This window comes from Sorex fumeus, unplaced genomic scaffold (assembly GCF_029834395.1).
Source record: "Sorex fumeus unplaced genomic scaffold, SorFum_2.1 ptg000035l, whole genome shotgun sequence".
Taxonomy (NCBI): Eukaryota; Metazoa; Chordata; class Mammalia; order Eulipotyphla; family Soricidae; genus Sorex; species Sorex fumeus.
The window spans coordinates 9,382,174-9,405,729 of record NW_026606092.1 but is presented as its reverse complement, the minus strand read 5'-3'; the positions used below and the strand labels follow the sequence as shown (position 1 = coordinate 9,405,729).

The window sequence follows — 23,556 nt, the reverse complement described above, 5'->3', positions numbered from 1 at the left end:
TGGATTATTAAATAAATCCATGGTGGTGAAATGCAGAGAAACAGATTTTCTAAGTATAATATTTGTACTTTCAATAGCTTTCCATGATCTCTATAAAAAACATTTTAAAAAATTAAACATGTCCTAAACAATGCTTATTGTTACTGAATTTAATCATTTTAGTATGAGCCCAGGACTAGAGAAATTATAAGACTTTGGGCACTTGCCTTGCATGAAACAGACCCTGATTAAATCCTTAGTGCCACTTTCGCCTCTGTGGACAGAACTGGAAGTAGCCCCTAAGCATTGCTCAGTCATGTAGCACAAATTCACTCTTCCTAAATTTTAAGCCAGTCTAGTGATTTAGAGATGAGTATGTATTTTCTATGATAGTTCCTTGTCTGTAATGAAATTTGACATTTTTTCCCATAAGATTATTGTTCGTTTGATTTTTTTAAATTGAATTGTCCAGCTTATTTGTTTTTGGTAGATGTTCTATGGATATAAACTTTTAGGTGATTTTTGTGTTTTATAGTTATGTTCTTAAAAACTTATAATTTTGTTCTAAAAGACTTAGATGGATATGGACTGCAGACGATGACCTTTCTATGCTGATGCTTAATATTCAAAGAAGACAGGATTAAGTTAAAGGATTTTCTTTTTTAAAAATTATTTTAATTTTTATTAGTGAAACACCATGAGGTACAGTTGTAGAATTGCAAATTTTTGTGCTTGGTTTTCAGTTATACAATGATCAAGTACCCATCCCTCCACCAGTGCCCATTTCCCACCACCACGGGTCTCAGTATAGCTCCCACCCCCCACCCACCCCCATCCCGAACTGCCTCTGTGGTAGGGCATTCTGTTTTGTTCTCTCTCTCCTTTTGGTTGTTGTGGTTTGCAAAAGAGGCATTCAGTGGCAATCATGTTTGGTCTATAGTCTACTTTCAGCATGCTTCTCCCATCCTGGGAGGATGCTCCCAACACCCTTTAAGTTAAAGGATATTCTAGTATGTTCAAAAGAAAGAATAATTTAAGTAATAAGAACATGTCTTTTATTTTTTTATTTTCTTAGGGATTCTCTGTGTATTTACACTGAAGATAAGCTATAACCTACGTATATTCTAGGCCTTTTCATTGTACATAGTAGAGGGCTACTAAGCTACCTTTAGGTTATCAACATATTGGCCACACTAAATAAGATTCATAAGAATTATTTGGAATAGGCTTTACCAATCAGTTTTTTTATTATTAAACTCCAAGTCTCCTCAGTTTTAACTTCCATTAAATTGTTGAATAGATTTTATAAATGCCATTGTAATTAAATCATATTATTTTAACTGAAGGTTCGGATTCTATTTAAATGTAGGGGAATTCTTAGCATTTGTAATGAATATATGTAGCATCCCAGCATTCTGTGTATAAGCTACTGCAGACAAAGTTGGAAGGGCAACTTAATGATCCTGAAGTCTTTAGTACATTCAGCATACTGGCATTGTATTCTCATGGAGGTTTTTGTTGTTTCTTTTGCTTGTTTATCTGTTTGTTTGTTTTTTTTTACCACACCTTGCAGTACTCAGGGCTTACTCCTGGCTCTGTATTTAGGGATCATACCTGTCAGTGTTTGGGGGACCATATGGGGTACCAGGGATCAAACCTACACGTGCAAAGCAAACAACCTGCCCAATATCTCTCTGGCTCCTCACTGAATGAATTTTGCTACTAATCTAAGCCTTTTAAGAGTTTCTCTATAAGGTTATTATATCTTTAAACTTCTGTTATTACTAGTCTTGGAAAAGTACTACGGAATAAATTAATTTTAAAATTAGTTCTACAATTTTGTATAGTATGCCATATAGAGAAAATTCAACAGTATGTAATTCTATGTAATGAACATAGTTACAAAAATTACAAAAATTATAATGATTAGCTCTTGCTTTCTCAAGCTCTCTCCTTAGTATACGTGTTTGCATTTCACTGTTCCCTCAGCAGTACTCTTTGAAATTTCAGTTTGTGCATAAACTGATCTTTTATGAATTTGGGTCACTGAGATATCTTGGAAGGATGAGCAGAATTCGCATTGTTGGAATTCTTCTTTGTCCCAAATTCTTTTCCTGCGTAGCTTTTGTAACTGGGATACAGAAAGTATGGCAGATTGAAGGAACTGAGAAAAAAGTAAAGGAAATTTAAATAGTAAAGGAAATTTTTGCCTTTTTTCTTTGTTTTTTGCCTGCAGTATGTGGAATATATATTATTATTGGTATGTTGATGACTTTGTGCTACTTAGATGTTTTTTTTGTTATAAAAATTTATTTTATGTTTTATTATTTCCTCTTCTGTTTTTAAATTGTTTTTATTGTAGTTTTATAGTATTAGGGAGATAATGACTTCAAGTGACAAGTAGACTCTAAGACTAGTTAGTGTTGGAACTACAAGGTCAGAGATCAGGGGTTATACACTAAACCTTCAATGAAGAATTGATACAAGTATGGTAGGCTTGTGAGAACCCGGCAAGCTACCGAGAGTATCTCGTGCACACTGCAAAGCCTGGCAAGCTACCCGTGACGTATTCGATATGCCAAACACAGTAACAGCTGTCACAATGGAGACGTTACTGGGCCCACTCGAGCAAATCGATGAATAATGGGAGGACAGTGACAGTGACAGTGAAGGTAGGCTTACTAGTATCAATTAACAAGCTAGCTATCTAATTAGATAGGAAAGTTGGAGTACAGCATTAGTGGTAGCTTTTCACAAAAGATATTAGAGTAATCTACTAACTTGCTAATTGATATTTAGGATTCATCAGACATACTACATTGGGTTGTGGATGTTTTTCCCTTCTTGTGCTAGAAATGTATTCAAGGACAAAAATTAAGTATTCCTTGTCAAGATGCTGACAGTATGTGAATGAATACTTAGAACGGTGACCCATTTTGAGTGAGTCATTAACCAGCATTGTCATTAGTCACTTTAATTAAAATTCAATTTAGGGGAAAATCTAAACAAAGATAAATGTTTTACTAATCATAATAGTTTATTCATATTTATGTCACTGTCACTGTCCTCCCATTGTTCATGGATTTGCTTGAGCGGGGGTCCAGTAACATCTCCATTGTGAGACTTGTTACTGTGTTTGGCATATCAAATACGTCACGGGTAGCTTGCCAGGCTTTGCCATGAAGGCGAAATACTCTGTATCTTTTTACCTGATAAATATTTTTAAAAGGCATTTCAAAGCAACTTGGTCAATTAATTCTGTAATTCAGGAACCCATATATTCAGAAGATTTTGGCAAACATTCTTCTATAATGTTGATATATTTTTTACAAACCCACTCACGCGTATTATTTGTATTATAATGCTATTTGCTTCACAAAATTGGATATTTATCTATTTCTTTGGTGTGTGTTTCCTTAATATATTTCAGTGATTTTTCATTTCCTAAATTTCACAGATTGATAATATATAGAGAAATTATTGTCCAGACATATTTTGAGATAAATCAATATTAATAATACCAATATTTTATTAACTGTGCTAAATAGGAGACCAAAATGTAACATATTGATTTTAGAATAAATGAAATTCAGTATAGAATATCTTCCTTTGAAAGTTTTTAGAACTTCTCTACTAAATTGTTTAGTCGTAGAGCCTAGAAAAGTCAAGGATTTGGAACAGAATACACCGTCACGGTCCTCCCGTTGTTCATTGATCTGCTCAAGCGGGCCCAGTAACGTCTCCATCGTAAGACTTGTTGTTACTGTGTTTGGCATATCAAACGCGTCACAGGGAGCTTGCCAGGCTCTGCCGTGCGGGCGAGGTACTCTCGGTAGCTTGCCGGGCTCTCCGAGAGGGGCGGAGGAATCGAACCTGAGTCGGCCATGTTGGCTGCATGCAAGGCAAATGCTCTACCCCTGTGCTATCGCTCCAGCCCTGGAACAGAATAACTTTGCAAAATAAAAATATTATCAAGAAAGAGAATTTTAGGTAAATTCTACCTGTGTATGACCTATTGAGAAATACCATCCAAAATACTGGGTTTACTTTTTCCTCATTTTATTTTATTTCTCATTTTATTTCAGCTAGTAGTAGCATCTTTACTTTTTAGGCCATGAGCATTTTCTAGGGAATTTAAGAGATAACATTTTTCTTATTTCCTTCCCATCTTTTAAAAACTTTTGAATTGAATCACCCTGAATTAAAAAGTTACAAAGCCATTCATGATTTAGTTTCAGGGATAAACTGTTCCAGCACCAGTCCCTTCATCAGTGTTCACTTCCCTTCATCAATATCTTGAGTTTCCCTCCCATCTCCCAGCCTGCCTCTGTGGCAGGTGCTCTTCTCCATTCCCTTTTCCTCCTTTCAGGCACTGTAGCTTACAAGATTGTAACTGACAAGGTATCATGCTATCACATTAACCTCCTTTCAGCACCAAGTCCTGGTTCAGAGTGACCACTTCCCTCTATCATTGCCAGAGGTGGTCTGTTCCCTGACCTATCCCCCTACACACACACACACACACACACACACACACACACACACACACACACACACCCCTGGCAAGCTTCCTACAAAGGACCAATTTTTTGTTTCTATTGCCTGTGGGAGTTATTCTCCTTTTTTTCTGGTTTTTGAGGGAATGCTGAATGTTGCTTAAGACTTACTGCAGGCTCTGCACTCAGAATCACACTTGGTGGGGGCTCATGGAACTGTACATGATGCTGAGAATCAAACCTAGGTCAGCCGTTGTGCAAGGCAAATATCTGATTTGCTATGCTAACACTCTGGCCCCTCCTTTTGCTCTTTCTTGTTCAAGTTTCTCTTTCTATCCTTCTCTGATTACCTGGGAGTTTAGAGAAATGAGCATGCTAGTATTTTATAATTATCATAATAAAATGTCTAGCTATATCTAATACCTTTGCATACTAGTACATTAATTTATAAAGCAAGTAAATATTGTGTATTCAGTGCTCAATATCTTAAGCATTTCATAGCTATTTTCAACCAGCCAGAGTATTTATTAAAACAGCTTTGTTCCTTGAAATTGTTACATATATACAAAATGTTATGAATTAAATGATAATATTTCAACAATATTATCATTAGATAATGTGTGTGTGCAGGGACCATGCTAATCTTCTCTGTATTGTTCCAATTTTAGTATATGTGCTGCCGAAGCGATAGCACAGCAGGTAGGGCATTTGCCTTGCACACAGCATACCCAGCTCGAATCCTCCATCACTCTCGGAGAGCCCAGCAAACTACCAAGAGTATCACGTCCACACGGCAGAGCCTGGCAAGATTCCCGTGGTTGGTATTCGATATGCCAAAAACATATAACAAGCCTCACAAAGGAGACATTACTGGGGCCCGCTCAAGCAAATCAGTGAACAATGGGAGGAAAATGCTACAGTGCTGATATTTGTGAGGGCAGATAATAGCTTAAATTATTTTTATTTTTTTCCTGTTTATTTTATTTTATTTCTTTTTTTGGGCCCTACCCAGTGGTAATCAGGGCTTACTTCTATACTTAGAGATCACTCATGGAGGTGCATTGGGGACCATATGAGGTGCTGAGGATTGAACTGAGATCAGTTACTTGTAAGACAAGGTCATGCCCTCTACACAATCTCTCCAGACCCCTTAAAGTATTTTTATATATTTATCTTATTAATCATTGTTACATATAAGAATGCTACAGATTTCTATGCATTGTTTGTATAACCTGATACTCTACTAAATATACTTATAATTTACCCCACTTATGATAGTATACCAAAATTCAAGTATCTAAGAACCAAAGGAGGTGAAACACCTATTCAGCAAAAATCTATAATTTACTTCTGATGGAAATAAATAGACACAAGGAAGTTGGAGCTGATTTCTTGTTTGTGGACTGGAAGGATCACCATTAAAATATCTATTTGGGGGGCCAAGCAATAGTGAGTAGAGTGTTTGCCTTGCATGAAGCTAACCCAGGTTTGATCCTTGTTACCCCATATGGTCCATCCTCTAAACTCTCCAGAAGTGATTCTTGTGCACTGAGCCAATAATAAGCCATGAGCACCACCAGGTGTGACCCAAAAGCCAATTAAAAAAAATTCATACTACCAAATATATTCTAGCTTTTCTTCTTCCAAAAAAGAAAGAAAGGAAGGAAGGAAGGAAGGAAGGAAGAAAGAAAGAAAGAAAGAAAGAAAGAAAGAAAGAAAGAAAGAAAGAAAGAAGAAAGAAAACCGTTAAGAATTATCTTTCTTAAATGAAATGAGTCAGAAAGAAAGGGACAAATATAGAATGACTGCACTGATTTTTGCAATATAGCACTGTAGCACTGTCCTCCCATTGTTCATTGATTTGCTCGAGCAGTCCCAATAACGTCTCCATTTTGAGACTTGTTGTTACTGTGTTTGGCATATTGAATACGTCATGGAGAGCTTGCCAGGCTTTGCTGTGCAGGCGAGATACTCTCGGTAGCTTGCCAGGCTCTCTGAGAGGGGTGGAGGAATCAAACCCAGCTTGGCTTGGCCGGCCAGGTGCAAGGAAAACGCCCTACGGCTGTGCAATCGCTCCAGCCCTCTGGAATATAAAATATCATAATATGAGACTGACACCCAAGCACAGTAGAGACCAGGGCCAGGAGGACTGCTCCACAGTTGGAAGCCTGCCTCATGAGTTAGGGGAGAAGGAAGCTGGGATAGAGACAGGATCACTAAGTCAATGATGGTTGGAGGGACCACTTAGGATGGGAGATGCTGTTGAAAGTAGATAAAGGACCAAACATGATAGCCTCTCAGTATCTATCTGTATTGTAAGCCATAATGCCCCAAAGTAGAGAGAGAGTAAATGGGAAATTGCCATAGAGGCAGAGGGAAGGGTGGGATGGAGAGGGAGGGAATTCTGGGGTCATTGGTGGTGGAAAATGTACACGGGTGGAGGGATAGGAGTTTTATCATTGTGTGACTTCTAAATCATGAAAGGTTTGTAACTGTAGCTCATGGTGATTCGATTAAAAAATAAATAAATTAAATATTTAAAAATTCTAAAAAAAAGAATTAAGTTTCTTTTATTTCAGAGTAGGTAATGCTATGGTGCTTTGGATACATCCTATTTACCAATCATGCCTTTATGAAATTGATAGCTAATTTAGTTCTGTGGCACCTCACTGAGAGCTTATTATATCCTGATTTTGGTAAGAAGGCACTGAAGTTTAAGGCATTACAATATAGATCCTTGTTGCTAAGGTAACAAAGATTTAGCCTTTCCAATGTCTAAGCCTAAACCCTTAAACTTAAGCCTTTCTGCTCTCCCAAGAACATAAAGGAAAAAATGAAGTGATAAACTTCTCTGACCATAGTAAAGATTGAAAAGAAAAAAGAGGGTTTCTTTTATACCATGCTTTTCTTTCGTTTTTCTTTAAAGGGTCTAATCCCAGTGAGAAGAGAAAAGAAAGAGACAGAAAGAGAGAAGAAAAAATATGAGGGGTTTGTGTGTGTGTGTGTGTGTGTGTGAGAGAGAGAGAGAGAGTGAGAGAGAGAGAGATGGAGGGAGAGATATTTGAGAACATGGTTTCTTAAATAATGTGCTAAGTTCTCTATTAGACTAATACATCCTTCTATAAGGGAATACGGAAAAGAAAATATCTGCCCTTAGAGAGGTCAGAGGGGATATTGCTTATGAAGAAATATTTGAATTGGATAATGGAAATTTATATGTTGAGACATATGGAGATATGGAGAGGTTTCATTAAACAGAAAAACAAAACAAAAGAATATAGTTTTATCAGGTTTTGATTCCATTATGTATTTCGCTACAGAGAGGGAGGTTTATTCGTGTGCATGCATGCACATGGTGTGTTTCTGTACATGGGAAAGAACTGTGGGTTTCAGTTTTTGTGATTTCTGGTTGTTGAGGCATGACTTTCTCAGATGACTTTATTGTATCTTTGAGGAGATGACAATTTTAATCAATGATGTCCTTATGGGGTTACAGAAATGAACCATCATTTGTAAGAAGGATATCGTAAGAGGAAAAATATGGAAATGGTGTAAACAAAATGTGAATTAGTGTATTAATTAATCAGCTCATCTTAAATTAGGGAGGATGTGTTTCCTATAGGATAGGGGTACTGAGACATGGGAAAAGAAGGGTGAGGGCCAGAATTATGAGCTGCAAGGAAAATAGAACCATCTGTTGCTGGCTTTGAAGACTGAAGGGGTCAAAAGAAAAAATAACAGAGTAGTCAGTTAAAAGGAGGGGGAAAAGTCGGGATATGGATTCTCCCTTAGAGTCTGCAGGAGGAATTATAACCCTGAGGACACTTTGATTTTAACTCCTAGAAACTCATTTCAAGTTTTAGATTTATAGAATTATAAGTAATAAGTGAGTTTCAGCTTTTAAATTTGTGATAATGTTCTGCAGCAATGCCAGAAAATTAATTTAGCCCTGAAACATTAATTATTCTCATTTAGTATAACTTCTTTCTACCATATTATGCCCAATTTTGATGTTGAGATTCCAAATTTCAGCTCAAACTTCCCAAAGAATAATTAGCTATGGATTTGTCTTTTGCTGATTAAAATAACAACAGCAGCAAGTAACAAAAACAGGTTCACTGTTTAAAAAAAAAAAGAAAGAAAGAAACAATGAGGAAGCACACAGTGAGACAAAAGTACAGAGGCAAGAATTAGCCAGAAGTATTCTGTTTAGAATTTGTACAATTTGAGTAATGTGAATTCTACTACTGAAATGATAGTTAAATTTAATTTTGTGAAAGAGCTTGGCTTCAAGTTACATTATTTCTTGAGTAGTCATGATATAGTAGACTATAAATGGATCCCATAGAGAAAAAAATAATAAACTTTTGGATATTTCTTACTTGCTTGAACTATTTAGTAATTGATAATAGCTATAACTGATGCATATAAATATTAAGGATGGAAATGTGGAATATATCTGTGGCTTTTATTTTTCTCCCTTTTGTCCACCTTCTACTTAGACAGTGCTCAATGGATCCTTAATGAATTCAATTGCTTTTGTTCAGTGTTTTAATTAGGTCAGGCTAGCAAATGATGCAGTGACTGTGGGTGCTAAAATATGTTCTAAAAAGGATATATAATTCTTTGTTCCTTTTAAGGAGATCTTATAATTATCTGCCAGTCAGTGATACTGAAGTAAAATGATTACTTTGCTTGGTCATGTTCATGTTGTAATGGGAAGTATTATTTGACTAACTGACAGGTAGTGAAAAGAAGTAGTGTAGTTGTTTAAAAAGAGCTAGAGTCAGAGAACCACATAAATGTGGCTCGACTACCAGTCGCCCATGTAACTCTGTGCAAGTTATTTTTCTAAGCCTCATTTTTTTGGTTTTATTTTATTTTATTTTTTTAATTTTTCTTAGTGAAACACCATGAGGTACATAAGTCTACAGTTGTAGACTTACAAATTTTTGTGCTTGGGTTTCAGTTATACAATGATCAAGTACCCATCCCTCTACCAGTGCCCATTATCCCCTACCTATAATCCCAGTATCCCTCCCCCCATTCCCCCATCCCACCCCGCCTCTGTGGTAGGGCATTCCCATTTTTTCTCTCTCCTTTTGGGTGCTGTGGTTTGCAAAAGAGGCATTGAGTGGGAATCATGTTTGGTCTATAGTCTACTTTCAGCATGCATCTCCCATCCTGGGAGGATCCTCCCAACATCCTTTATTTGATGCGCCCTTCTCTATCTGAGCTCCCTTTTCCCCTAGCATGTGCGACTGGCCTCCAAGTCATGGAGTAAACCTCATGGTACTTATCTTGGCTATTCTTGGGTGTTAGTCTCCTATATTGTTGCTTTTTGTTCCCCATATGAATACAATCTTTGTAAGTCTGTCCCTTTCTTACTGACTCATTTCACTTAGTAAGATGCTTTCCATGTAGTACTACTTGTATGTAAATTTCATGACTTCATCTTTTTTTTTGACACCACACCCACCATTATTATTTGGGATTTTACCCCAACACTCAGACCTGCAGAAAAGGCAACAGTAGACAATTTTTTTTCTATTGCTGGTTATGAGTAATATATGATGTTGCATGGCTGCAGTAGTGGCCACGCAATTTTGAAATTCCAAAATTTTAACAATTAAATCCAGAGGGATTTTTTGCCAAAACTGCTGGGTTCCAAGACTTGTTCCTGAGTCTCTGGGATCATGGCCATTAAGCAGCTTGATCGGGAGCCAAAGAGGCCATTCGTGGGCAGCGATTCACAGTCTTGTTGGGGTGGTGAGGAAAGGGCCGACTTCACCTCCATCCCATGAGACCCCACATGTCTCGTCACTGCAGGCTCAAACCTGACTGTCCAACAGCCTCTGGTGGATGGAGGCCACCGAGCCACCAAGGGGGAACAGGCCGAGGGACAGTGGGGTGGCCTGACAACAGTAACCTACTGTGTGGTCCAGACATATTTCTGCCAAAGCCGTTGAGTTTCAAGATTTGTTTCTAAGTCTCTGGGATCATGGTCATTAAGCAGCTTGATGAGGAGCCAGAGAGGCCATTCGTGGGCGGTGACTCGTGGTCTCCTTGGGATGGGGAGGAAAGGGCCAGCTCCACCACCATCCTGTGAGGTCCCTGGTGTCTCGTCACTTAGGGCACAAACCTGACTGGCCTCCGGAGAATGGCGGCCACCGGGCCACAAGGGGAAAACAGGCCAAGGCAGGAAACCTATTCCCACCTGGGGTGGCCCAAAACCAGTAACCTACAGCAGAGACTGGATGCATTTCTTCCAAAAGCCATTGAGTTTTGAGATTTGTTTCTGAGTCTCTGGGATCATGGCCATTAAGCAGTTCAATCAGGAACCAGAGAGGCCATGCCTCCAATTATATAGATTTGCCGGAGGTGGTTTGTGGGTGTGTCTCCCACATACCTAACTTTTGGCCATTTACTTTCTTGGTAAACTTTGCTCCAAGTTTTTGGGGTCTGGCTAAATGCACAGCAGCAATTTTGGGGTATCTGGAGGTCTGAAGGCACCATCAGGCTGCTGATGCACTCAGCTCAAAGGTACAAATTGACCTGCTGGTGGCAACATACCACCAAGATTTAATCTTTCTAACAGCTACATAGTACTCCATTTTTAGATGTACCAAAGTTTCTTTAACCAGTCATCTGTTCTCGGGCACTCAGGTTCTTTCCAGATTCTGGCTATTGTAAACAGTACTGCAATGAACAAACAAGTGCAGATGTCACTTCGACTATACTTTTTTGCCTCTCTGGGATATATTCCCAGGAGTGGTATTGCTGGGTCAAATGGGAGCTCAATTTCTAATTTTTTGAGAATCGTCCATACTGTTTTCCAGATTGAACCAGTCGGCATTCCCACCAGCAGTGGAGGAGGGTCCCTTTCTCGCCACATCAACACTGGTTGCTTTTGTTCTTTTGGATGTGGGCCAGTCTCTGTGGTGTGAGATGATATCTCATTGTAGTTTTGATCTGCATCTCCCTGATGATTAATGATGTAGAGCACTTTCTCATATGCCTTTTAGCCATTCGGATTTCTTCTTTTAGAAATTTTCTGTTCATTTCATCACCCCATTTTTTGATGAGGTTGGATGTTTTCTTCATGTGCTGTTCAACCAGTACTTTGTATATCCTTGATATCAACCCCGTGTCGGATGTGTATTTGGCGAATATCCTTTCCCATTCTGTAGACTGTCTTTGTACTTTGTTCACTGTTTCTTTTGAGGTGCAGAAACTTATTAGTTTAAGATAGTCCCATTTGTCTATCTCTATTTTCATTTTCTTGGCCAATGGCATTACATCTTTGAAGATACCGTTAGGTTAAATATCATGGAGGGTTTTGCCAACCTTGTATTCAATGTACCTTATGGATTCCGGTTTGATGTTAAGGTCTTTAATCCATTTTGATTGTACTTTTGTACATGGTGTTATGCAGAGTTCTAAGCCCAATTTTTTGCATGTAGCTGTCCAGTTTTGCCAGCACAATGTATTGAAGGGGCTTTCATTGCTCCACTTCACATTTATTGCTTCCTTGTCAAAGATTAGATATTCATATGTTTTTTTTTGGGGGGGGATGTCAGTATATTCAACCTTGTTCCATTCGTCTGCAACTCTGCCTTTGTTCCAGTACCGTGCTGTCTTAATTATTACTGCTTTGTAGTAGAGTTTGAAGTTAGGGAGGTTGATTCCTCCCATTATCTTTTTCCCAGGAATTGTTTTAGATATTCATGGGGGCTTATTGTTCCATATGAATTTCAGGAGTGTTTGCTCCATTTCTTTGAAGAATGTTATGGTTATCATTATAGGGATCGCATTGAATTTGCACAATGATTTGGGTAATATCGCCATTTGGCAATGTTAATTCTCCTGATCCATGAGCATGGGGTATCTTTCCATTTTCTCATGTCCTCCCATATTTCCTGAAGTAGCGTTTTGTAGTTTTCTTTGCACAGGTCTTTTACTTCCCTAGTTAAGCTGATTCCTAGGTACTTGATTTTCTGAGGTACCATTGTGAATGGGATTGTTTTTTTCATGTCACTTTCTTATATCTCACTATTTGCATATAGGAAAGCCATGGACTTTTGGTTATTGATTTTATAGCCTGCAACTCTACTATACAAGTCTATTATTTCTAGGAGTTTCTTGGTATAGGTTTTAGGGTTCTCTAATATAATATCATATCATCTGCTAGTAGTGAGAGTTTTATCTCTTTCTTTCCTACCTGAGTGCCTTTAATATCTTTTCCTTGCCTAATTTCTATTGCAAGTACTTCCAGTACTATATTGAACAGCTGTGCAGAGAGTGGGCATCCTTGTCTCATCCCTGATCTTAGAGGGAAGGCTACCAGTTTTTCCCCATTGAGGATGATGCTTGCTGTAGGCTTGTGGTAGATGGTTTTAACTATATTGAGGAAAGTACCCTTTATGCCCATTTTGGTGAGGGTTTTCATCAAAAATTGGAGCTGGATCTTTTCAAATGTTTTCTCTGCATCTATTGATACTATCATATGGTTTTATTTTTTGTTGATATGATGGATTATGTTGATTGATTTTTGAATGTTAAACAGTCCTTGCGTCCCTGGGATGAATCCCACTTGGTCATGGTGTATGATCTTTTTGATGAGTCTTTGGATTCTATTTGCTAGTATTTTGTTGAGAATCTTCGCATCCATGTTCATCAAGCATATTGACCTGTAGTTTTCTTGTGGTGTCTTTGTTTCCTTTTGTCATTAGAGAGATATGGACTTCATAGAAACTGTTTGGGAAAGTTTCCATTTGTTGAATTTCCTGGAAAATCTTGAGAAGAACTGGCAATTGGTCCTCTTTAAATGTTCGGAAAAATTCGCTAGTGAATCCATCTGGACCTGGGCTTTTGTTTTGGGAAAGACTTTTGATTACAGTTTCAATTTCCTTGATGTGAATAGGACTTTTTAAGTACTGTAGATCTTCTTGATTTAGCCTTGGGAGATTATAGGAATCCAGGAATTTATCCATTTCTTCTAAGTTCTCTTGTTTTGTGCCAAACAGACTTTCAAAGTAGTCTCTGATGATCTTTTGAATTTCTTTGCTTTCTGTTGTGATATCCCCCTTCTCATTTTTGATTCGGTTTATTAGGTGAGTCTTTCTTTGTGAGTCTTGTTAGTGGTTTATCTATCTTGTTTATTTTCTCGAAGAACCAGCTTCATTTTTTTAAAATACAAAATTAGCTCTAAAATAGAAGTATTGCTTGTCTTGTTTTACAAGGTATTTGAATGTGTTCAATTGGTTAATACAGTTAAGGTACTCCAAACAGTTACTGGATCACAGTATGAGTTGCCTAAAGTTAATCTATAATTATTTCCATGGGGTTGATAATGGTTAAAACACACCTTTATTTATTTATTTATTTATTTATTTGGGCCTATGTGGCAGTGTTCAGGAGTTACTCCAGGCTTCGTGCTTACAGTGACCCCTGGTGGTGCTCAGGTGCACCATCTGTGATACTGGGATTCGAGCCAGGTCACCACAATCATAGTCACATGGAAAGCAAAAGCCTCCTGTACTACCTCTCTGGTTTCTAAAACTGCCTTTAAACTGTTAGAAATATCTTATTTAATAGTGTCAACTTATATTCCAAATGCCTGTGCTTAGGCACACATTCACATATCACATATCCACATCACATACACCTCCTGTTTATATGTCTATAGATGAGAAAATTAAGACAAAGTGAGATGATAAAGCACTTATTAATAAAACTGGACCCCCACCTGTGTGTCTGGTACTAGATATCATACCTTATCAAGTGTTCCTTGCAGTTTGCCTTAGTTTAAAGATTTAGGAGACAGCTTCCTCTGAGACCTCTTAACCTATATTGCAAACTATAATTCCCAGAGAAAGAGAGAGAGAGAGAAGTAGAATAGAGAGAGAAGAAGAAGGAGAAGAAAGAGGGAGAAGAAGAAGAAGAAGAAGAAGAAGAAGAAGAAGAAGAAGAAGAAGAAGAAGAAGAAGAAGAAGAAGAAGAAGAAGAAGAAGAAGAAGAAGAAAAGTGCAGGCTGCAGGGGGAGGGGGAAGAAGGAAAACTGGGGACACTGGTGATGGGAAATGTACACTGGTGGAGGAATCATTACTGAGACATTGTATGACTGAAACCTAATCATGAATGGCTTTGTAATGGTGTATCTCACAATGATCCAACAAAAGGAATTTAATTAAATAAAATAAAATAAATAAAGATGTAGAAGGGAGATATAGAATCTGCAATTCCTTGCAGATTCTACAAACTCAAAATAGAATCAAGATTCCCATCATTATGTCCTTAATGCTTAAGGAAATAAGAACATAATGTTGCTTAAGACAACATTTCATATTTCTTTTGAGAAAAGTTTTGCATCTAAACTAGGAGAAAGTATACATTGTATGTTGGAGGAGAACTCACATGCACACACGCACACACATATGCACACGCACACACACTCACACACACACACACACACACACACACACACACCGGAGGTGACAGCAGAGAGAAAAAAAGATGTTGCTTGAATTTCAATGATGAAATTGTCAAAGGTGCTGAAACATTTTTATTTATGCTTTCCGTACTCTCCAGTGAATTTTTCATGATTCTGGGGCTTTAAAAGCAAAAGTGTAATAATAATGAGAAGTATTTACCCTAATTCTTTCCCCTTGGGATGAGACAAAGAATGAAACATGAAGACACGGTTTTGTAGGGACAGGAGTAGGAGAGCACCTGGAGAATTACAAGCCACCTGGATTAGCTAGAAGATTGTAGTATTTCCGTGTGTCTCAAAACCATGGAGAAGACTCTAGGAAAAAATCCACAGCCATTGAGTGGCAAATAGAAACTTTTTAAACACCTATAAGAATTCTTAGGAGGTAGACATTATTATCATCCTGGTAGAAAGGAGAAACCTATGGCTCAAAGAAACCAAGTAATTCACCCATGGTCTCATGGTTGGTAAGTAGTAGACAGACTTGAAAATTGGTAACATCCCACTCTTCTCTTTGAATTCTGTGATACTTATTTCCTCTGGATTGAACCCAAATCGTAACGACTACCATTGCTCTATTTTGTTATTACTGAATTTATAGTTTATGTCTAATTTACACTGTCCCCCGGTTGTTCATCAATTTGCTCGCGCGCGCCCAGTAATGTTTCCATTGTGAAACTTGTTGTTACTGTGTTTGGCATATCGAATACGTCACGGGTAGCTTGCCAGACTTTGTCGTGCAGGCAAGATATTCTCGGTAGCTTGCCGGGCTCTCCGAGAGGGGAGGAGTAATCGAACTCGGGTAGGCCAGGTTGGCCGTGTGCAAACGGCATGCAGCCAACCCAGCGGGTCCAGGTTCAATTCCTCAGCCCCCCTTGGAAAGCCTGGCAAGCTACCGAGAGTATCTCACCCACACGACAAAGCCTGGCAAGCTACCCATGACGTATTCAATATGCCAAATGGAGATGTTACTGGGTCCACTCAAGCAAATCGATGGACAACAGGAGGACAGTGATAGTGACAGTCTAATTTACAAAGTTTCGAATAATTGCTACTTCATTAGATTATATGCAGTAAACACTGTTACCATAATCAAATAAATTTCCTGAGAGAATTATGGAATAACACAGTAGTCTTCATTTTATAGACTTAAAAATAGTTAGTTTAGTATTTTCTTGCTAGGAGATAAATTTGAGTTTTGAGACATACTTCATGAGACTTGATTATATTATATATTAATACTATGTCAAAATTATAGTTGGTTTTGCAATTGGTAATATATCTAATAATTTAAAGTAATATTTATTAGTTGCAAGTTCACATTTGTTAAATAAATGGAACTTATAGACCAGAGAGACAATCCAGTGTAGGTAGGGCACTTGCCTTGCACACAGCTGACTCGTGTTCAATCCCTGGCATCCCATATGGTTCCCTGAACACTGCCAGGAGTAATTCCTGAGTGCAGATCCAGGAGTCACCCCTGAGCATCACCAGGTGTGACCCAAAAAACAAGCATAAATAAAACAGAATAAAACAAGAATAAAGTTTAAGATTATTAAAAACTAAGTGTGACTTACTACCCTTTAAAAACTGGAAAAGATTTAATATCCTTAGTGCACAAAAACCATTGGCATTAAATCTTTGAGAGATGGCTAGGGATATGGCTCAAGTAATGGAGCACATGTCCTTTGTGTGTGAGACCTTGTATTTGATACCTGGTACTACATGTTCACCTCCCAACCCTGTCTCAGACAGTGATGACCTTCTCCCTTTTTTTAAGTTTAAGTAGAAATTGAATATGGCTTTTGTCACAAATATTCAGGTCAACTAATTTACCAACTAAAATGAATGCCAGCTTTACTGCCTGAAATGTTGATCTGTATTCTAAACTTGATCTTGTAGTAGTCAGTATGGTCTGCAGTTGGGCTCCCAGGATTTGTATCTTAGCTCTGTGCCTTTCATCAGATTATGTACCTCGCTGGGTTTTATTTCCAGTTGGTAAAAATAAATACCGTGCATTTTTGAATGAAAAAAACTAAATGTTTTAAAACATTTTATATACTTGTACATTCATATATATTTGTCACCATCATTGTCCTCCCATTGTTCATCGATTTTCTCGAGTGGGAAACGTCCCCATTGTGAGACTTCGTTGTTACTGTGTTTGGCATATCAAATACGTCACGGGTAGCTTGCCAGGCTTAGCCATGTGGGCAAGATACTCTAGGTAGCTTGCTGGGCTCTCCAAGAGGGGCGGAAGAATCGAACTCGGGTCGGCCATGTTGGCTGCATGCAAGGCAAATGCTCTACCCACTGTGCTATTGCTCCAGCCCATATATTTGTACATTCATATATATTTAATATGGAAGGCATTTGGGATACAGTGCCTACACTGCTTTGTATTATTCTACATAAATGTTCAATTTTTTTGTGGGTGTAACGGTGGTAGTTGGGTTGATGGTGCTTGGAAGAGATAGAGAAAGAAAATTTACTGGATTGTTATATAAATATGCTAAACAGCAGGGCACCACTGTGTAGGTGAAATGTGTCTCCAAATGTAGCTATCAGCTGTTCTTTTCCAGAGAATAGGTGATGAAATAAATTGTGTAACTTTGAGATAATGACAAAGATGTGTGTGGCCAAAAAAAAAATAAGTGTTAGTTTCATAGGACTGCCATAACAAAATGCTACTCTCATAACAAAATGTAAAAGAGATAGTTGTAAACAAAAGCAATTATTTTCTAACCATTCTTCAATACTGGATTCCAATATTAGGTTGTCACTGAGTCTTGTCTTTTTCCTGTGCTCTTTCTTTTGGGTTAGCTGATTACTTTCTCTTTCCATAGTTATTTTCTCTGTGTTCATCCCTAGGGCCTCTTTGTGTGCCCATATATTCTTTTCCTGTAGGGAAATCAGTCATATTAATTTAGAGTCCACCCCAGTTAGTCTCATTTTAAACTGAATTTCTTATTTATATATACTCTGTTGTCATATGTAACTGCCTTCTTAGATACCAAATGGTAGAGATTCAACATACGCCATATGGGAGAACACTACACAGGTCATAAGAGTCATATTTGGAGAAAATATATCAGAGATCAGTGACAAAAGCCTGCAATAACTGTGAAATGCTAATCTTCATATCTATGAGTATCTCTTTTTTTAGGTTGAGAATGTTGTGATATGGTTATCTATGGAAACAAACTGAATGTAACCACTGTGCTTATTTAGCGCTTTTTTTAACTTTAACACTTTTGTTTACAAAGTTGAATATAACACAGTTGCTTCTGACATTCAGTATTACAACACCATCCTACCACCAGTGTGCCCTTCCCTCTGCCATTGTCTCCAGTTTCCCACCCAACCCCCCAAGACTGTTGCCTTGGCAGGCACAGCATAATTTATTTTATATTGCTTGTTCCAAAAGATGGCAGTGAAATTAATATTGTTTTTAAATTTCAGTAAAAGAAAATTTGTGAAAGTTGTTATATCTGACAACGGGGTTACTAAAGTCATTGTCTATTGCTTAGCTATTTTATTTCACTATTTTTGTTTTGCTTTTTTGGGGTCACACCTGGCAATGCACAGGGGTTACTCCTGGCTCTGCTCTCAGGAATCACTCCTGGCGGTGCTCAGGGAACCATATGGGATGCCGGGAATCGAACCCAGGTCGGCTGTGTGCAAGGCAAATGCCCTACCCACTGTGCTATCTCTCCAGCCCCTTGCTTAGCTATTTTAAAGAATTTTAAATCGAATGTAAATTTTTAAAATAATGTTTGACTCCACATATTTATAACTGAAATAAAAGAATAAAATAAAAGCTTAGTAATTTCCACCTCACTTAACTTCTGAATAATATTTTTTATTCTCCTTACTTTGAGAATTGAGAGTTAAAAGTTATAAAAGTTTCCTTCCATCTACCCTATTCCTGAAAATTTAGAGACATTGAACAATCATTTCCTGAAAAAAAAAAATTACTGAGTTGTATCTAGCTTGTTTTTGAGATGTTAGACAAAATACATGAGAAGTGTTTTCATGATTAACATTGTTACCCACACAAACAATGCAATTAATAATTTGCTATTTGATATCACTAATGTAAGAAATGAAATGTTATTTCCAATGTTAATTTCCTGAGTTACTTGGGCACAGTGTAATTAACTGTGCTTTTAGTGCTTAGTGAAATTGTATTTTATTTCATCATGAGGCAGTATAGCTAGATTCCTGTAACTCCTTGTCTGAAATAAAACAAAAATATTTTCTGATATAAGAATTGTATTATGTGATATAAAAGAACTATCATAAAAGGAATTTCATTTTAGTGAACTTAGAAAGAAACAGTAAATTGTATATTATGCTTCTGTTCATCTACATTAGTTTCCAAAAGTTGAATTATAAAATTCATTATTTTACATAGGGGCTGAACAAGACAATAATCCCACATAAATTCAACATTTCTTTTTATCCTACACCCCCACCAATTCAGATTGTTTCTAGACTTTTCATTGTATGTCATTCACATTGGTGTGTGGTGATATTTCATCATTATCTTAATTTCTATTTCTCTGATAATAAGTGATGATGAATACTTTTTTATGTGCCTGATGGCCATCTGTCTGTCTTCTTCAGAAGCAATATGTACTCACATTTCTATTTTTAAAATTATTTTAAGCATTTGATTTCTGCTATATTAACATTGCTACAGTTACGAGGGATGAAAAATCTTAGTCTTTGAGTTGGAGTTATTTTTTCAACTTCTGTGAAGCTGTTAGTCAGAAATATTTTAGAGGATACTTTTCAAAAAGTGAGGTTGCATGCTGCATAAATAATGAGAATGATTCTGAAGAAAAAAATGTCACCTAACTGCCTTGAGTTAAACATGAGAATTCTAAATAAAACTATGTAACTACATTTGATTAAGTATTACTTGAGATTCTCACTCTAAAGTTGTTGTGGAGTTGGGGCTGGAGAAATAGCACAATGAGTAGGGTACTTGTCTTATATACAGTTTCTATAAAGGGCACCTTAGAGGGTCTTCCAAGCTCTCTAGAAGTGACTACTGAGCACAGAGCCACGAGTAAGCCCTGAGCACCATTGAGTGTGGCATCAGAAAGAAATAAAATAAAATTCTAAGGTTATTTCGAAGTTTAAGAAATTTTCACCAGAATATGATTGGCATTCATTATTAACTTTAGCTATTATCAGTTCTTGTAAGTTATTGATTACATAACTGCAATATTTCTGAAGGTTCTGAGATTATTGTGGCTGAAACTTTTTAAGCTTACAGTAAGTGCAATAAGAGAGCACAATGGTTTTTGTGGAATAGATTTCTTTCTAACCAAAAAGTCCAGAAGCAACCTTGTACCCAGAGCCAAATAGTTATCAGGCTATGTTTAAAGTGGAGAAGACAGTGGCCACAGGGGAAATTAAGACCACTGTATCTTTGAATTTACTTCGTTCATTGGAATATCATGGGGATTTTTTTATGAGAAAACTGCTGAAGACATTTGCTTTGTCTAGAAATCATAATTATGGAAGTTTGCTTTGTGAAAGGCTTTATTAGGAACTAGGCAAGCAAAAAGATCTTAAAAACTTGAGGGTTTAAAGAAATAATAACTCTCAATAAACAGTGTAGATGCTAGGTTCTCTCTAATTACTAAAATAATATATTCCAGAGTACCTTGAAGTATTCAAAATAGCATTCTAATGTTAAATATTATTGCAGGTGACTTATATGAAGTGAAGAGAAAGGAGAGATGGTAGCCTCAAGAAGAGCTCTTAGTGACTTTTAGGGCCAGCTATTTTATGGGTATTTATTCTTCAGGTTGTCTTAGACTGAATTTTCTGTGGATGTAAGAGTTAATCAGGGCATTGGCATAAAGAGGTTTGAATTTTGGATGGTCCCCCTCCATGTCCTTATTACAGCTTTATCTCTCTGCTGTAATTTGTCCTCTCTTACAGTGACTGGTGGTCTTGACTTTTCCAAAGCCACGTCTGGAGCCAGTTAGAGTCTTGGCAGGCCTCAGTTCAGTATCCACAAAGTGGGTCCCGCAATGATGCTTTTAGCTGCTCTAAAGCTAGTAATGGAGCAACTTCTTCAAATTGCATCTTGATTTTATTACAACCCAAGAACTCATTGATAGGGAGCTTTCCTATCTACCTGCCTGATTCAATGTCAACAGTTAATTGTAACATAAACTCTTCCTGGCAAGATAAAGAGATAATGTTAAATGATATGTAGAAAAATGATTTCATTCTCCCTCTGTCCTCAACGCTCTAAATGTATGGTTTCATTCAGATATTCCTAAATTTTTCTAGAATTTTTCATCTTTCTTGTCATTCTATGCAGAGATGTGTAATGTTGATACTCAAATGACCCATCATGAATAAGTAGATATTTGGATGTTGGATATTTGCATATGAATAAATAGACTAAGAAAAAAGTGTAATGAAAGTTGTAATGGAGAGAATAATAATTTGTTATAGAAATATTTTGAACAAAATAAAGAAATACAAAATTAACACTATTGTAGTGAGGTCTGAATGATGTAAATGTTATTTTTTTAACTTTTTAAACTTTTTTAAAATTTATTTTAATTTTTATTAGTGAGACACCATGAGGTACAGTTGTAGACTTACAAATTTTTGTGTTTGGGTTTCAGTTGCTCCCTTCTCTATCTGAGCTGCCCTTTCCCCTAGAATACCCAGCTGGTCTCTAAGCTATGGAGTAATCCTCCTGGTGTTGATCTCAGCTATTCTTGGGTATTAATCTTATATTTTGTTATTTTATATCCCCCAGATGAATGTAATCTTTCTATGTCTATCCCTCTCTTTCTGACTCATTTCGCTTAGCATGATACTTTCCATATTAGACCACTTGTATGTAAATTTCATGACTTCATCTTTTCTAACAGCTACATAGTACTCCATTGTGTAGATGTACCAAAGTTTCTTTAACCAGTCATCTGTTCTTGGGCATTCAGGTTTCTTCCAGTTTCTGGCTATTGTAAAGAGTGCTGCAATGAACAAACAAGTGCAGATGTCACTTCGTCTATACATTTTTGCCTCTCTGGGATATATTCCCAGGAGTGGTACTGCTGGATCAAATGGGAGCTCAATTTCTAATTTTTTGAGAAATGTCAATACTGTTTTCCAAAAGGGTTGAACTAGTCGGCATTCCCACCAACAGTGAAGGAGTGTCCCTTTCTCGCCACATCCGCACCAGCATCGATCGCTTTTGTTCTTTTGAATGTGGGCCAGTCTCTGAGGTGTGAGATGGTATCTCATTGTGGTTTTGATCTGCATCTCCCTGATGATTAATGATGTAGAGCGTTTTCTCATGTGCTTTCTTGCCATTTGGATTTCTTCTTTGAGAAAGTTTCTGTTCATTTCATTGCCCCATTTTTGGATGGGGTTGGATGTTTTCTTCTTGTGGAGTTCAACCAGTAATTTGTATATCCTTGATATCAACCCCTTGTCAGATGTGTATTCGGCGAATATCCTTTCCCATTCTGTAGACTGTCTTTGTATTTTGGTCACTGTTTCTTTGGAGGTACAGAAGCTTCTTAGTTTAAGATAGTCCCATTTATCTATCTCTGTTTTCACTTGCTCGGCCAATGGCGTGGCATCTTTGAAAATACCATTAGCCTCAATGTCATGGAGGGTTTTGCCAACTTTGTCCTCAATGTACCTTATGGTTTCTGGTCTGATGTTGAGGTCTTTAATCCATTTTGATCTTACTTTTGTACATGGTGTTAGGCAGAGCTCTGAGTCCATTTTTTTTGCATGTAGCCATCCAGTGATGCCAGCACACTTTGTTAAAGAGGCTTTCCTTACTCCACTTCACATTTCTTGCACCTTTAGCAAAGATTAGATGATCATATGATTGAGGGGAGATGTCAGTGTATTCAACCTTGTTCCATTGGTCTGCAGTTCTGCCTTTGTTCCAGTACCATGCTGTTTTGATTATTACTGCTTTGTAGTAAAGTTTGAAGTTCGGGAGGTTGATTCCTCCCATTTTCTTTTTCCCAAGAATTGCTTTAGCTATTCGTGGGGGCTTATTGTTCCATATAAATTTCAGGAGTGTTTGCTCCATTTCTTTGAAGAATGTCATGGGTATCCTTATAGGGATTGCATTGAATTTATACAATGCTTTCGATAGTATTGCTGTAATGTTATTTTTTAATATTTTATTGAATCCCTGTAATATACAGTTACAAAGGTTTCATGATTTTCAGTCATACAATAATCTGATGTCCATCCCTCCACCAGTGCACATTTTTCACCACCAAAGTCCCCAGAGTCCCTCCTACCACCCCAACACAATCCTACCCCTGCCTCTAGGGCAGTCAATTTTCTTCTTTCTCTCTCTCTCTACTTTGGGGCACTATAGTTTGCAATACAGATACTAAGAGGCCATCATGTTTGGTCCTTTATCTATGCTGATGTAAATATTATTAATAATACTTTATCAAGCTTGAAAATTAACAGAAGCCTGGTCTGTCAAGCTTGTCAAATAATAAGTGGCTATTTTATTAAAGCGGTAAAAGGGAATGGCAATTGATCTGATAAGTTACAAAAATAACACTC

General features: G+C 37.3%; 1 protein-coding gene and 1 pseudogene across 2 annotated transcripts in view; one reads left to right on the top strand and one right to left on the bottom strand.

Annotated features, from left to right (window-relative positions):
• Positions 1-23,556, top strand: part of KCNJ3 (potassium inwardly rectifying channel subfamily J member 3) — a 171,452-nt gene that overhangs the window by 66,269 nt on the left and 81,627 nt on the right. The gene's annotated exons all lie outside the window — the stretch shown is intronic.
• LOC130027067 (uncharacterized) lies at positions 5,072-5,169 on the bottom strand (annotated as a pseudogene).